Source organism: Chelonoidis abingdonii, chromosome 5 (genome assembly GCF_003597395.2).
Source record: "Chelonoidis abingdonii isolate Lonesome George chromosome 5, CheloAbing_2.0, whole genome shotgun sequence".
Taxonomy (NCBI): domain Eukaryota; kingdom Metazoa; phylum Chordata; order Testudines; family Testudinidae; genus Chelonoidis; species Chelonoidis abingdonii.
The window spans coordinates 4,166,610-4,180,570 of record NC_133773.1 but is presented as its reverse complement, the minus strand read 5'-3'; positions in this window follow the sequence as shown (position 1 = coordinate 4,180,570).

Below are 13,961 nucleotides of genomic sequence, written 5' to 3'. Positions count from 1 at the left end.
GAGTGCGCAAGCGATGACCAGAGGAGCTGAAAAGGAATGCTGGAAAGTAACTAATACCTGGAGGCCAATAAAACGTGGTGAGTGTCCACACCTGCAGGGCCGTCCTTAGCCATAGGCAGAACAGGCAGCCGCCTAGGGCACCACTAGGTCTGGGGGCACCGCTCTGCCGGGAGCCCGGACAGATGGGAAGCAGTGGAGCATGTAAGAGCAGGGCTGCTGGGTCCTAGAGAGCCGAACGCAGCACAGTCTGAGGGAGGGGAGTGGCTGCTGGGGTCTCTGGGCAGGGGTGGGGGAAGGAACTCACCTGTGATTGTGACTCTTTCCCCTGGCGTGAGGTGAGGCAGGCTCGGCGGCTCTGGCAGTATCCTTTGTTGTCCCCCATAACATCCATTCTTCTCCCCCCTACTCCACGGAGCACCCCATCTTTCTCCCTCCCCCCACGGAGCACCCCCTCTCCCCGCTCCCTGCCTGCCTACGGAGGAATGAAAGTGAAAGTAACTCGCTTCCTTGGCAGGCAGCCAGGATTGGAATGGTCGCACAGGACTGGCCTGGGGATAGCCAGATAGCATGTGCAAAAAATCAGGACAGGGGGTTGAGATAGGGTGAGCAGATGTCCCACTTTTATAAGGACAGTCTCAATTTTGGGGTCTTTTTCTTATATAGGATCCTGGTGCCTATACAAGACAAAGCCTCAAATATGAAGACTGGCACTATAAAATCAGGACATCTGGATCTGGTCACCCTAGCTGGGGAGCATGTCCGGGCGGAGCTGCACACGGCAGGATGAGCTGCTGTTGCTCCATGGGTGCCTCATCCCTGAGATCAGATGCTGTGCTCAATTCACCATGGTCTGTTGGGCTGACGGTGGTGCCCATTGGCGTGTGATCGGACCTGAGAGTTTGCTGCTGCTGTTGCCACTCTGCACCCCAAGAGGTGGATTTTGGGGTCCTGCAGTTTTCCACCTATCTCCTCCTCTACCGCAGCTGTTGGATCAGCAGGCTAGGGGGTGAGCCAAGCATGAAAGCAGTACTGTGTTGCCATTTAGACCGTCATTTAACAAATTTGTTTGCCAAAAATGCTTGCTAACAATCCTGAATTCAATTTCATTTAAATAAAAATTAATATCTTAGCCAAAAATCAGAAAATTAAGTCGTTGACAATTATTTATGTCAAGTTTGGTATGGGGAAGGGAGTGGGCCAGTTTTCAGAGAATGTTGACTGACTTTCCTATAGCCCTGTTACTGCTAAAACAGGGGTCGGCAGCCTTTCAGAAATGGTGTGCCACGTCTTCATTTATTCACTCTAATGTAAGGTTCACATGCCAGTAATACATTGCAAAGTCTGTTTCTATAAGTCTATAGTATAGAACTAAACTATTGTTGTATGTCAAGTAAATAAACATTTTAAAAACCTTAAGAAGCTTCATTTAAAATTAAATTAAAATGCAGAGCCCCCTGGACCGGTGGCCAGGATCTGGGCAGTGTTAGTGCCACTGAAAATCAGCTCTCGTGCCACCTTCGGAACACGTGCCATAGGTTGCCTACCCCTGTGCTAAATAGAGCCCTCCAACAACTGTAATATGCTCATCTCCTTACTAGCATATAGAGCAGTGGTTCCCAAACTTTAACAGCCGTGACTCCTTTCACAAATTGTGAAATGTTCATGAACCCCTCCTAAAATGAATATTTTCCAGGGATTTAAGTTTAAATTTCCTCACCTGTGATAGGATGCCCCAACTGCCCACGCCCGCTCATTCCTGGTGGTACAGGCTGCTGGTTCCGCCCACTGATGGGGCAGGGCTCAGGCTGCCAGCCCAACTGCCCAGCCCACTCTTCTTGTTACTTTGGGCTGCAGCCGTGCATAGAGCATGGGTCAGCTGCTGGCTCCCTTGCTGAGCGCTGGAACTCGGGCTGCCGACCACTCTCCCTCCGGGGCTTGGCTACCAGCCCTGTGCGGAGCGCTGGGTTTGGGCTGCCGGCTCCCTCGTTGACTCGCTGGAACTCGGCTCGCAGCCCAAAACTGCCCCGCCCCGCTCTCCTGGGCTCGGGTATCTGCCTAGCCACGGGCCACCTGCTGTCTCCAATGCCGGGGTCTCTGGCCACCATTAGTGAAATTTTTCTGTGAACCGCAGTAACGTTCTGCAACCTGCAGGTGGTTCGCGAACCTCAGTTTTGGGAAATGACTGGTATACAGAGCAGGGTCAGCGAACGCTATGGCCAACAACGTGGCCAAGGTGGCATCCAGCTGATTTTTGATCTCCTGGGGGCTCTGGCTGTGCCCTATTGCCAGCCGGATCCTGGCCAACTGGCCCCACTCAGCACCCCTGCTGCTGGGGATCCCAAGGAACCCCAGGCTGGCAGCAGGCTAAGCAGGCCGGCAGCTGAGACCCGGGCTGAGCCACTCAAACCCACTGGTCGGACGTAGGGGTTCCATTCACTCAGCTGCAGAGAGGCTGAGCAGGACTAAATTCATGAATAGGAAAATAAGAGCAACAATTGACAAAGTGCAAGAACCGTAGAGAGCACGCGATTGTTTTGATTTAAATGGACTGAATCTGTACTGGAAGAATTGAGACACTGTCATACACATGTTGCAACAGTGCAAATCAATGATGGACATTGGTACAGTTTACTCCATACCAGCAAACTTGTTGAGATGTATATATATATATATCCTAATGTGGACATGGCCACTTGTATTCTACTGACAATTTCTGTAACAGTAGCATGAGGAGAACGGAGTTTCTCAAAACTAAAGCTCATTAAAAACTATCTCCGCTCTACACGGAGTCAGGAATGCTTGACTGGTCTTGCTAGTCTTGCAGTCGAACAAGACATCACTTTGTCTTTGTCATACGATGACATTATTACTGATTTTGCAGCCAAAAAAACCAGAATGATTGCTTTTAATTAAAACCAAATCCTTGTTTCAATACCTCTTCATAGAAATTTCCAATAAAATGTTGACAAATTTTAAAAATTATATTATTTGCATCATTCTGTCAAATCAGAATTTTTTCTTTAGTGCTAGTCCATCAGCATCACAGTGGCTTAACTCCATTATACTGGTTTTAATAACATGCATATGGCAAGTTTTCCAATAGTGTAAGCTTATGTTTGTGTTGCTCAGAGCAAGTCAGGCACAGGGGCACCAGTTTAATAATCTTTCCTAGGGCACCGTAAATCCTAAGGACGGCCCTGGCTGCATGCTTAGTAGAGCTCCAGATGGTGGGAAGAACCAGGAGTGCTTGTGGCACCTTAGACACTAACAAATGTATTTGGGCATAAGCTTTCGTGGGCTAAAGCCCACTTCATCAGATGCATGGACTGGAAAATACAGTAGCGAGGTATAAATACACAGCATATGAAAAGATGGGAGTTGCTTTACCAAGTGTGGGGGGGTCAGTGCTAACGAGCGTGGAAATCACTTTTTTAATGCTAATGAGGCCAATGTAATCAAGGTGACCCATTTCAAACAGCTGACAAGAAGGTGTGAGTATCAGCGGGGGGAGGGAGGGATTAGTTTTTGTAATGACCCAGCCACTCCCACTCTTTATTCAGGCCTAATTTGATGGTGTCGAGTTTGCAAATTAATTCCAGTTCTGCAATTTCTCATTGGAGTCTATTTCTGAAGTTTTTTTGTTGAAGAATTGCCACTTTTAAGTCTGTTATTGAGTGCTCAGGGAGACTGAAGTGTTCTCCTACTGGTTTTTGAATGTTATAATTCTTGATGTCTGATTTGTGTCCATCTATTATATTGCATAGAGACTGTCCGGTTTGGCCAATGTACATGGCAGAGGGGCATTGCTGGCACGTGATGGCATATATCACATTGATAGATATGCAGGTGAACGAGCCCTTGATGGTATGGCTGATGTGTTTGGGTCCTATGATGGTGTCCCTTTAATAGATATGTGGACGGAGCTGGCACTGGGGTTTGTTGCAGGGTTTGGTTCCTGGGTTAGTGTTTTTGTTGTGTGGTATGTAGTTGCTGGTGAGTAGTTGCTTCAGGTATGGGGGCTGTCTGAGTGACTGGTACCCAGGAGGCAAAGCTAGGGCCAGGCTGCCTGCCTGCCTGTGTCTGTGGTTGTGTTCCCTGGTCGCTGCCTGCTGGCTAAGGCAGACTGACTCTGGGTGGGGCAACATGAGAAAGCAGGCTGGGAAAGGCTCCCAACAAGGTGGGAAGTTTTGCCCAAATCACGATTTACCACAGACAGGAGTCACATCGTCATGGCCCTGCTTCCCACTCCCTGGAAATCTCCCTTTCCACAGAGCACAACAACCTTACCTGGAGAACCCTTTGGGGCTGGTTGGGGATCTCACCATCCACACACACACACACCCCATTCCTGGGCACTTCTCAACACAAAGGCTAATCTCATCTCCTTGAGAGAGAGGGTCAGATTCTAGCCCTTTTTGGGGTTCAAAATGTGTCACTGGGATTCTTCTTGTGGATGGCAGACTAGTCTCAGTCATCCTGGGCCGGCCTCTGGAAATACATGGGTAGCCCATGAAGGGGAGTTCTTAATCCCCCCTGGGGTCCCTAGTTCCCATTGCCAGCTTGCTGTGAATGAACAGCATCTAAGAACAGTTCCCCTCCCTGCCTAGACCGCACATGGCAAGGCCTGGACAAGGGCACTGCAGCAGTTTGCTTTGCTGTGGGACAAAGATGGAGGTGAGGTGCCCACTCTCCTGGGATCTCTGTTTGACTCCTCGCCCCCCGGGGACTCCTGCCTTGTTCCCTTCCCCTTCAAGACATAATGACAGGAGGAGATATGTGAGCCTGCCAGCTCCTTGCCCCTGGCTCTGTCTGCCTAGACTGACAGCTGCATCTCCAGCTACACAAATTTCTCAGTCCTGCCAGGTCTCTGCATGGCATGCTCTAGACTTGTGCATAAAGGACACGATCGAAATATCTGCCCTGGAGCCGTTCCTTTCAATGGCTGGGAGAGTCGAGATGTACAGCTCAGCTGGGACAGCAGCGAGCTCTGGTGGAGAAAGGAGGTGGGCGCCAGCAGCGGGAAGAAATTCCTTAGCTGCCTGAAGCAGCTCGTAGCACCATGACTTCTTCAGACATGAGCCAAAGTCCTGGGGCTTGCGCTGAATGAGGGAGAACTGGCAAGGCTAAGTGTGTCTCGTGCTTCACAGGTTGTTGGGCTTTGGAAGGGGGCTGCCTGCATTCGCGACTTGGTTTTGTTTTAATATGGGCACTCTTACTACAGAGAGCACCTGCTGGGTGTGGTGTCGTCTTTCCTTGTTTTAGCCAGCTCTTCCGTTCCAAAACTGAGCCTCTGCCCCTGGCTCCGGGTGCCACTAGCAGGATGGCAGCCTTGCAGCTGTCTCGGGCCACAGTGGGAGCTGCTGGGCCCTTGCAACATCTGGCCACTTCAGTTAGGTGGGCAATGGGAACTGAGCTTTTTGGAAAATTGGACCCAGGGGCTTTAAGGGGGGGGTCTCAAAGTGCCTCACTCCTCTTTGGGCCTTTGAAAATCTCACCCCTAAATGTTGTCTGTAAACTGACAGTGACGTGCCTATAAACAAAGTAAACGGGTTTATAAAAGGTGACCAGTATGATATTGTAATGGACTCTTTGGCTCCTTTGTGATCTTTAGAGAAGCCTAACAGGTTTATTAGTTTTGTCTGTGACACCCCCAGGCCCCATTGTGCTCAGGGCCGGCTCTAGGCACCAGCAAACCAAGCATGTGCTTGGGGCAGCACGTTTTCAGGGGTGGCATTCCAGACACTTTTTTGCTCGGGCCTAGAGCCGGCCCTGGCACCAGCAGCGTGTCATGCGTGGGGGCACCCAGGGGCCGCTGCGGTTCACACCACGGGGAGCAGTGCCCGCACCTTGTGGCTGGGCCGGCCAGGCTCTGAGCAGGGGACACTCGGGCTGGGGGCTGCCCCACAGGCACACGGAGCCACCTGCAGGTGCTGCAGGGTGGCTACCCCCTAGCGCCACTGCTGGGGCTAAGCGAAGCGGCCCAAGCCGCCCAGGGACTGCAGCAGGGAGGCCAGAAGCAGCAGCAGCAGTGGGGCCATAGAGGGCGGGGTGCTGCCGTGCGGGGCCCGCTTCCAGCTCTCTGGGGCTCCGCTCCCTCTGGGGCTACCCTGCCCCAGCTTCTCAGCCCCCTGCCGGGGTGGTCCCCCGGCTCTGCCCTCCCCGGTCCAGCTGGTCCAGGAGGCGGGAGCCCTGGCTGGAGGGACCCCGCTGCTTACCCCGACCCTGCCAGCACCGGACTGGCTGGAGGTGAGGGGGCAGCGGGCAGAGTCAGCACTGGTGGGGGGGAGCCCAGGGCTGGGGTGGCAGGGGGTGCGGATGGGGGAGGGCACTGGTTGTAGGGGTGAGAGCCCAGGGCTGGGGTAAGAGGCAGCCAAAATTTTTTTTGCTTGGGGTGGCAAAAAACCTAGAGCTGGCCCTAACTGCGCTAGGTGGTGTACAAACACATTGAAAGACTCACATCTCTCTCCTGAGAGTTTATAATCTAGGTAGACAAAGGGTGGAAGAAAGAAGGGTTATGACCTCATTTTTACAGACGGGTCACTGAGGCTCAGAGAGTCTAAGGTCTTGTCTGTATATGGGGGACAGTTTCTAAAAAATTCTAGGGCAACTCTAATCAGTGTTCAAAACTCCTGTGGCTGCAAGAGGACTCCCATGGTTGGTGAGAGCAACAGGGGGAAATGTTTAGAAAGTCCTACTATAAATAAGGCTTAAGAGACTTGCCCCAGGTCACAGGAAGTCTGTGGCAGAGCCCTGACCACATGACCATCCTTCCTAACTGGTTGGTTGGGTTCTGTGCATCGTCGTCATCGTCTTCTTTCTTTTTAACCTTAGGATTATTAACTGCATGCGCCCTGACATGCTGGCAGACTCCTTGGCGGTCTGAGAGAATGGTGGAAGGTTTCTCTTGATGAGATATTTCTTATCCTTTATGGAAGAGAGGGGGATGTGGAATCTTTAGCAAACACCTCTTCCCTCCCAGGTGTGGGGCAGGCATTTCCTCTAGTTAAATATTAATAGCCAAGCAGAATAATCAGACACAAAATCCCTTCTCCTCCCCACTGTCCAGCTTTCATTCTCCAATCCAGCTATGTGGCAACCCAGCTCACTCTCTGCTCTCCAAGGCATACACGTTTAAAGTAAAAAACAAGCAGGAGAAAAAGGCCTCTTCTGTGTATCAAAATGAATCAGATAAGGGAAATGACTCCTATTTCTTCCCCTTCACAGGTCACTTTAAAGTCTTTTTTAATGCACAGATACTAGGATCTGATCGGGAGCTGTGCATCTGCAGCCATGTTGTGTAAAATCTTTGGAAGGTGTGAGCCCTATCAGTCTCCAAGGACAAGCAGGAAAGAAAGCCTGGCCTAAAAGAAGACTGTCAAGACAAGAGCTTCAGACGAGATCCATAGGTGCTGGTCCCCCAACTCTGCAGTCATCCTCTCAAGCGCTGTCCTCGGCTGGTGCCATGTGGCGTCCTTAATACTGTGCTGATGAGGAAATGTACTGGGGAGATTTCAGGCCTTGACTCTACAAATTGGTTGGTCTAAGGAGCCCCCCACCAAGTTCAGTAGAACTGTGCATGGGTAGGTAGAAAAATCTGTTTAAAGGATTGGGACCTAAATCTCACCTGGAAGTTGGGAGAGTTTTCAGTGACATATAGAAAAACAGAAACAACTTATAACAGGTCATTAAACAGAGCAGTCACCTGAACCTGGCTAACCATTTTTATTCCACGGTGACCTTCCTTTGTATGTGATTCACTGACTGCAGGGATAACAAAATAGAATGAAAGCACTTCTGTGTCTTAAGGAAGGGCATTAATTCTTTAATGGCACCAACCTCCAGTAATAAACCCAGTGAGTAGCAATGGAAACTGCTTTGCCGCACAGTTGTATGGCTGGGCAGTTCTGAAATCGTAAGTGAGCAGCATCCTGTCTTGTTAATCACAAAATCTGACCAAAGACTAGCAGTGTGCAGACCTCACGGTAACAGTGAATTTCAGAGTATTGTATTTCCTTTTAATGAAGGTTTCCTTTGTACTTGTACTGGATCCCATCACTTGGACTTCTGAAAGATTTTTGTATGGTATTGTAGTAGCATCTAGAGGCCCCATTGTGCTAGGTGCTGGATGCATGTATAGATAGAGACTCCTCTTGCCCTGATGAGCTTATAGTTGACCTCTTGAGGTCCCTTCCAACCCTGATATTCTATAATTTTATGATTCTAGTCTACACGGACCAGACAGATGCAAAGCAGAAAAAGAGTTATTGTTGTCCCCCGGTTATATATGGGGACCTGAGGCACAGCGAGAGGAAAAGTGATGATGCCTCACCTTTGGGAGTCAGGCATTTGATTCCCATTAAAGTACAGTGAGAGACGTAAGAATCTCTATCTATTTATCTTATCCAAAAAAAAAAAAAATTGAGAGGTGACTTGACTAGTGTAGAAGTACCTTCCTGGGGAGAAAATACTGGGTACTAACGGGCTCTTCAATCTAGTGGAGAAAGGCAGAAAAGAACCAATGGCTGGAAGCATAAGCCAGACTAAGTCAAGTTAGAAATGTCACAACTTTTTAATACAGAGGGCAATTAACCATTGGAACCCCATCTCAAAAGCAGTGGTGGAGAAAGGAATGGATGCCTTTCTGGAAGAGCTGCTGTAGCCAAAAGACAAGTTCTTGGGCTCAGTACAGGGCTAACTCAGTGAAATGTAATGGCCTGCGATATTCAGGGGGTCAGACTTGATGACTGAATGGTCCCTTCCGGCCTTAAGCTCTGTGAATCTAACTCCCTAAGATATTTTTGAAAATCCCATTTTAATTGAATTACTCAAGCTCACACAGCACAGTCAGTCGATCACAGGGCCATGCATTGAACCCAGATTTCCTGAGTCTCACTCCAACGTCGTATTCCAACGTCTTTCCTACCAGACACCTACCACTTGAGCCAAAAGAAAATCTTTGTGTTGCTTCTGGGATAGACTTTATGGCACAACTGAGCAGCTGTTGTTGGATCCAGTAAAGGGCAGTGGTGTGTAGACTCCCCCCCCCCCCAACACACACACATTCTCTCTTCCTCTCTCTCCCCATTACGCTGTTAAAGGAGACTATGGGGTTTGTAGAATGCTGTGACGTTAGTCTACATGCAGTCACCTGGAACTGGGAAGTTGGTGGCTCTCTGATGTGCCCTAGCTAGCAAGAAAAGGCTACAGCACGGTCCAAGAGCACAGGCTATGGCAGGGTTGGAGCTGAGACAAGGCCCTTTCCAGAAGACTGAGTTGCAGGGGAGCACGGAGTACTCTGATATTTTTATAACCAGCAGCAGGGGCTAAAGAGGGTATCAGGTCGTTGCCACTGTGGATGGAAAGAATGTAGTTACTCAAGGCAGAGTGGAGGAGAAGGCAGGAGCTTCTCAGTGTAATCAGAGAGGAGGGGCTCGCGCCAACAGGCTAATCTAGTTTGGAATGCTTCAGAAATACTTACCCAGCAACTGTGCTTCCTGCGTGATGGACAGTGGGCCCCATGATGCCTGCACTTTAGCAAGTGAGTAACCTGACTCGTGGGAGATGGCCTGTTGAAGCTACTGGGGCTCTCCACAGGAGTACAGTCACTCACCAGCTGGTGGCACCTGGACTGCTGTTTGTAAATATGGGGAGCTTCCTGGGGGCTCTGGAGAGAGGCTGCAATGTAAACAGCCAAGTGCTTACAGGGAGGACCTCCCGCTCCCGTGTGTGTGCTGTTTGGTTTGTTTTTTTCAACTCCATCATCTAGGAACAGCCCAAATGCTGCACTGAGCTAAATGGGGTGAAGCTGGCAGATGATTGGACTTCTCTTTCTCTTTGGGGTTAAAGGAAATTTCGCTTGCAGCTTTGCAAATGTCAAAGTATATGGCAGCCACTGCCCCTCTACTAGCAAGCTCAGGTGAAACTGTGTCTGGTGTCTGCTTAAAAGTCCCCTCGAAGAAATCACTGCAACCAGCTGCTACCAGAACAGGAACTGACCAGGGTTTGAGTCGCAAATGCTGCCACTGGGCTACAGGGAGGAGGCAACCGTGACGTGATGCCCTAAGCCCCCAACCAGAGACACCGGGTATATCTATGCTTCGAGCTGGAGCTCTCATTCCCAGCTTGAGTAGACCTGTCCACACTAGCTCGGGTCGAGCTAGTGCGCTAAAAAGAGCAGCTTATCCAGGGCGGAGGGAGGGACTTGCCCCAGATACATAACGGTCCAATACACTAGGCTTATACTTGGGGTGCCTGGCTGCTTTTGTCGCCACCGCAGCTACACTCTGTTGTTGGCACACTCACTTGATCAGAGCTAGCACAGGTATGTCCCTTCAAGCTCCAGCTTGAGGTGTAGGCGTACCTCTTGGCAAGCAGGTCAGGCGCTGGTGCCTGGAGGGTGTGTGTGACTGTGTAGGACACTGCATAGATGAATCAGATGAGAACAGGCTGCTTGCCAGTGGCTGCAGCATGCAGGTTCAACTTCAATTCTCACGGCTAAAGCCCTGTGAAAAACCCTCACAAACAGAACTGGTGACCTCAGATGACCTTTCTTTCTGCCCCCTAGAGGTCCCAAATCTAACAGGAGGACCTCATGGCGCTAGTTAGCAGCTCATCAAATCTGTCCTAAGGCGTGTGTGATAACCTAGGGTAGAGATTGCCCTTGTCCGTTTTTTCCTGCACTCAGGAACTGAAAGGCCTTTTACGCAGGGTCATGTGACTTTTGAATGTTTGTACCAATCAGGGCTGGTTTTGCAGGGGCTAGAGAGCATTTTGTCATGGCCATGTGGTTCCCCACCATTATTGTGAAACTGACAGATGTGGCCTCATGTGATGGCACAAGTCCCTGCCCCTTCCCTGGACTGTACTATCCCCCACGCACCTCCCCAGTTGTGCTGCCACCGGACAAGCAGCAGCTCCCTAACCCCTCGGGTCAGGCCATTTCATCTGTGTTTGGTTCTATGGGCGGTTGTTCCAGGGAAGGGCAGGCGTTCCAAGTACTGGAATATAATGTCAGAACAGAGCAATGTTTTGCAGCAGTGTATCTCACAGTCCATGTGCCAGTGCACAGCAGCTATTTGCTCTCCTAGGGCAGAACCAGGTGCAAGGTACCAGTTCGTACCTGCATCAACTTTTCCTACCAAGCCAAGTTCTGGAATCCAGGCCATGGTTTCAGTCTCTCTGTTACATGCTATGAAATTGGTCAAGGAATATTTTGTCAGCACAGTGGGGTCTGGTTAAGCAAGTTTCCATTGAACCATCACTTGCTTAATTCTCTTGAACTAATCTGTCCATTGTTTGTAGTAGACTGATTAGTTCCAGTCCAACATAATGCTTACTGTGAGCTCAACACCTGCAGAGAGCGTGGGATTTAGCTCACTGTACACATGCTTTGATTATGTGTATTGCAGTAGCACCGAGTCTTGAACTGAGATCACCTCCTCATTGTGCCAGGCACTGTACACGCACGTGTACACTCTCTCTCTCCCCGCCCCTCCCCTCCCATCCCCCCAAAGAGCTCATAGCCAAAGAGTGGAAGGGGAGACAGAAGGGACGTGACTCACCCATGGCCAGGCAGCAGTTGGGGAATGCTGGGCCCCACTTTCAAAATGACTCAGCGGCTCCCATTGTTCTCAGTAAGGTAGGAAAGGGGGATTCTCCACTGTCCTCAGTGGAAGCTGCTGGGTCCTGAGTCCTCTTGAAAACCTGGCCAGTTCTTTTAGGTGCCTAGAGGGGGGAGCTGAGCCCTCTTTAAAATCTGTCTATAAATGCATAGGGCCCAATTCCCTGCTGCCGTCACTCCACTGAAGTCAGTGAAGCAAAACCAGCAGAGAATTTGGCCCATTAGTATAACTGACTATATAAACTTTAGACATGTAACCTACGTGATCCTTAATTGAGTTAGGTATAAAACAGCCCATAGCTAATCTGCTTAAATAATGTATCTAGAGAGTTCTCTCAGCAATTCAAAGAATCCAAACAGAAGCTGGCAGACAGCATTGAAATCACTGAAGGTGCTGGGGAGCCTACATTTGGAAACCAGCAACCCCACTATGGTGAGAGTGGAGAGCTCTTGGAACAGCCAGTGAGCTCTGGAATATTATTTTAGATCATGAAACAGCGTGTGTTGTTTTTAGCAAGCACATCTGCCAGGCTAAGCCTGGGATTTTGCTGGATTTTGTTTGTCATTTTCTGCATGCTAACATGCAGCTTTGCTGGTTTCTAATAAAGCAACAGTAGGGCCGACTCTTTAGAAATCCTCTCCCATTTTTTAAAAGTCTGCCTAGGTGACATTCTGCAGGGTCCTGTCTCCTCCCAGGACTCCCCTGTCAGTGGGTAAGAGCGCCATGATTATTAAGGAAGGTCATGAGGGACTCTTGAAAAGTCTTTATGGGCCTCCTCCTGCACGTGTTCTCTGTGTGTGCTTACAGGGGAGGCCCATTGAAGTAGAGTGTCTGACCACGCAGGATTGGGGCCAAGTGCCAAGGCCCATTTTTAGACATGATTGGAGCAGTAGGAGCCTACAAGGCAGGGAAACTCAATAGGAGCTGGGCGCTTTTGAACATTTTACCCCTAATCTAAAATTATTTTCCTCCATATACTTCCTGCAGTAACCAGTGTCCTCTCCCCCTGCTGCTCCAGACCCAGACCCCAGTCCTGCAAGCACTTGCACACGTGCCTAACATGAAGCTCGTGAATATTCTGATGGAAATCAATGGGACTCTTCCTGTGCATAAATGTTTGCAGAGGGGGAGGGGATCCGGAACATGGCTATGGAACATAAGGGTTACAGATGCTGGAGAAATCACTGGGAGCTGCTGGGTGCTTAGCCTTGTTGAAGATCAAGTCACGTTAAATATAGTGCCCAACGATGTATTTAGGAGCCTAACTCTGGGCCCCAAAGCTTGACCCGTATCTCATACAGCTGCCCTCCGGAGATCGCAGGGGAAGGAGACCAAAGCCCTGAGGTAAGAGGGGAAATGGGATACCAGGAGGAAGCATGAGCAGGAGAGTGCAAGAGAGGAGGACTCCTGTCTCAGACCAAGAAAGTGGGACAATCAGCGAGTTATCTTAAGTGCCTATACACAAATGCAAGATTCCTGGGAAACAAGCAGGGAGAACTGGAAATCCTGGCACAGTCAAGGAACTATGATGTGACTGGAATAACAGAGACTTGGTGGGATAACTCACATGACTGGAGTACTGTAATGGATGGATATAAACTGTTCAGGAAGGACAGGCAGGGCAGAAAAGGCAGAGGAGCTGCATTGTATGTAAGAGAGCAGCATGACTGCTCAGACCTCTGGTATGAAACTGCAGAAAAACCTGAGAGTCTCTGGATTAAGTTTAGAAGTGTGAGCAAGCAGGGTGATGTTGTGGTGGGAGTCTGCTACAGACCACCCGACCAGGGGGAGGAAGTGGACGAGGCTTTCTTCCGGCAACTAGCAGAAGTTACTAGATCACAGGCCCTGGTTCTCATGGGAGACTTTAATCACCATGATATCTGCAGGGAGAGCAATACCGCGGTGCACAGACAATCCAGGAAGTTTTTTGAAAGTGTAGGGGACAATTTCGTGGTCCAAGTGCTGGAGGAACCAACTAGGGGCAGAGCTCTTCTTGACCTGCTGCTCACAAACAGAGAAGAGTTAGTAGTAGGGGAAGCAAAAGCGGATGGGAACCTGGGAGGCAGTGACCATGAGATGGTTGAGTTCAGGATCCTGATACAAGGAAGAAAGGAGAGCAGCAGAATACAGACCCTGGACTTCAGAAAAGCACACTTGGACTCCCTCGGGGAGCTGATGGGCAGGATCCCCTGGGAAAATAACATTAGGGGGAAAGGAGTCCAGGAGAGTTGGCTGTATTTTAAAGAATCCTTATTGAGGTTGCAGGAAAAAACCATCCCGATGTGTATGAAGAATAGTAAATATGGCAGGCGACCAGCTTGGCTTAACACTGAAATCCTT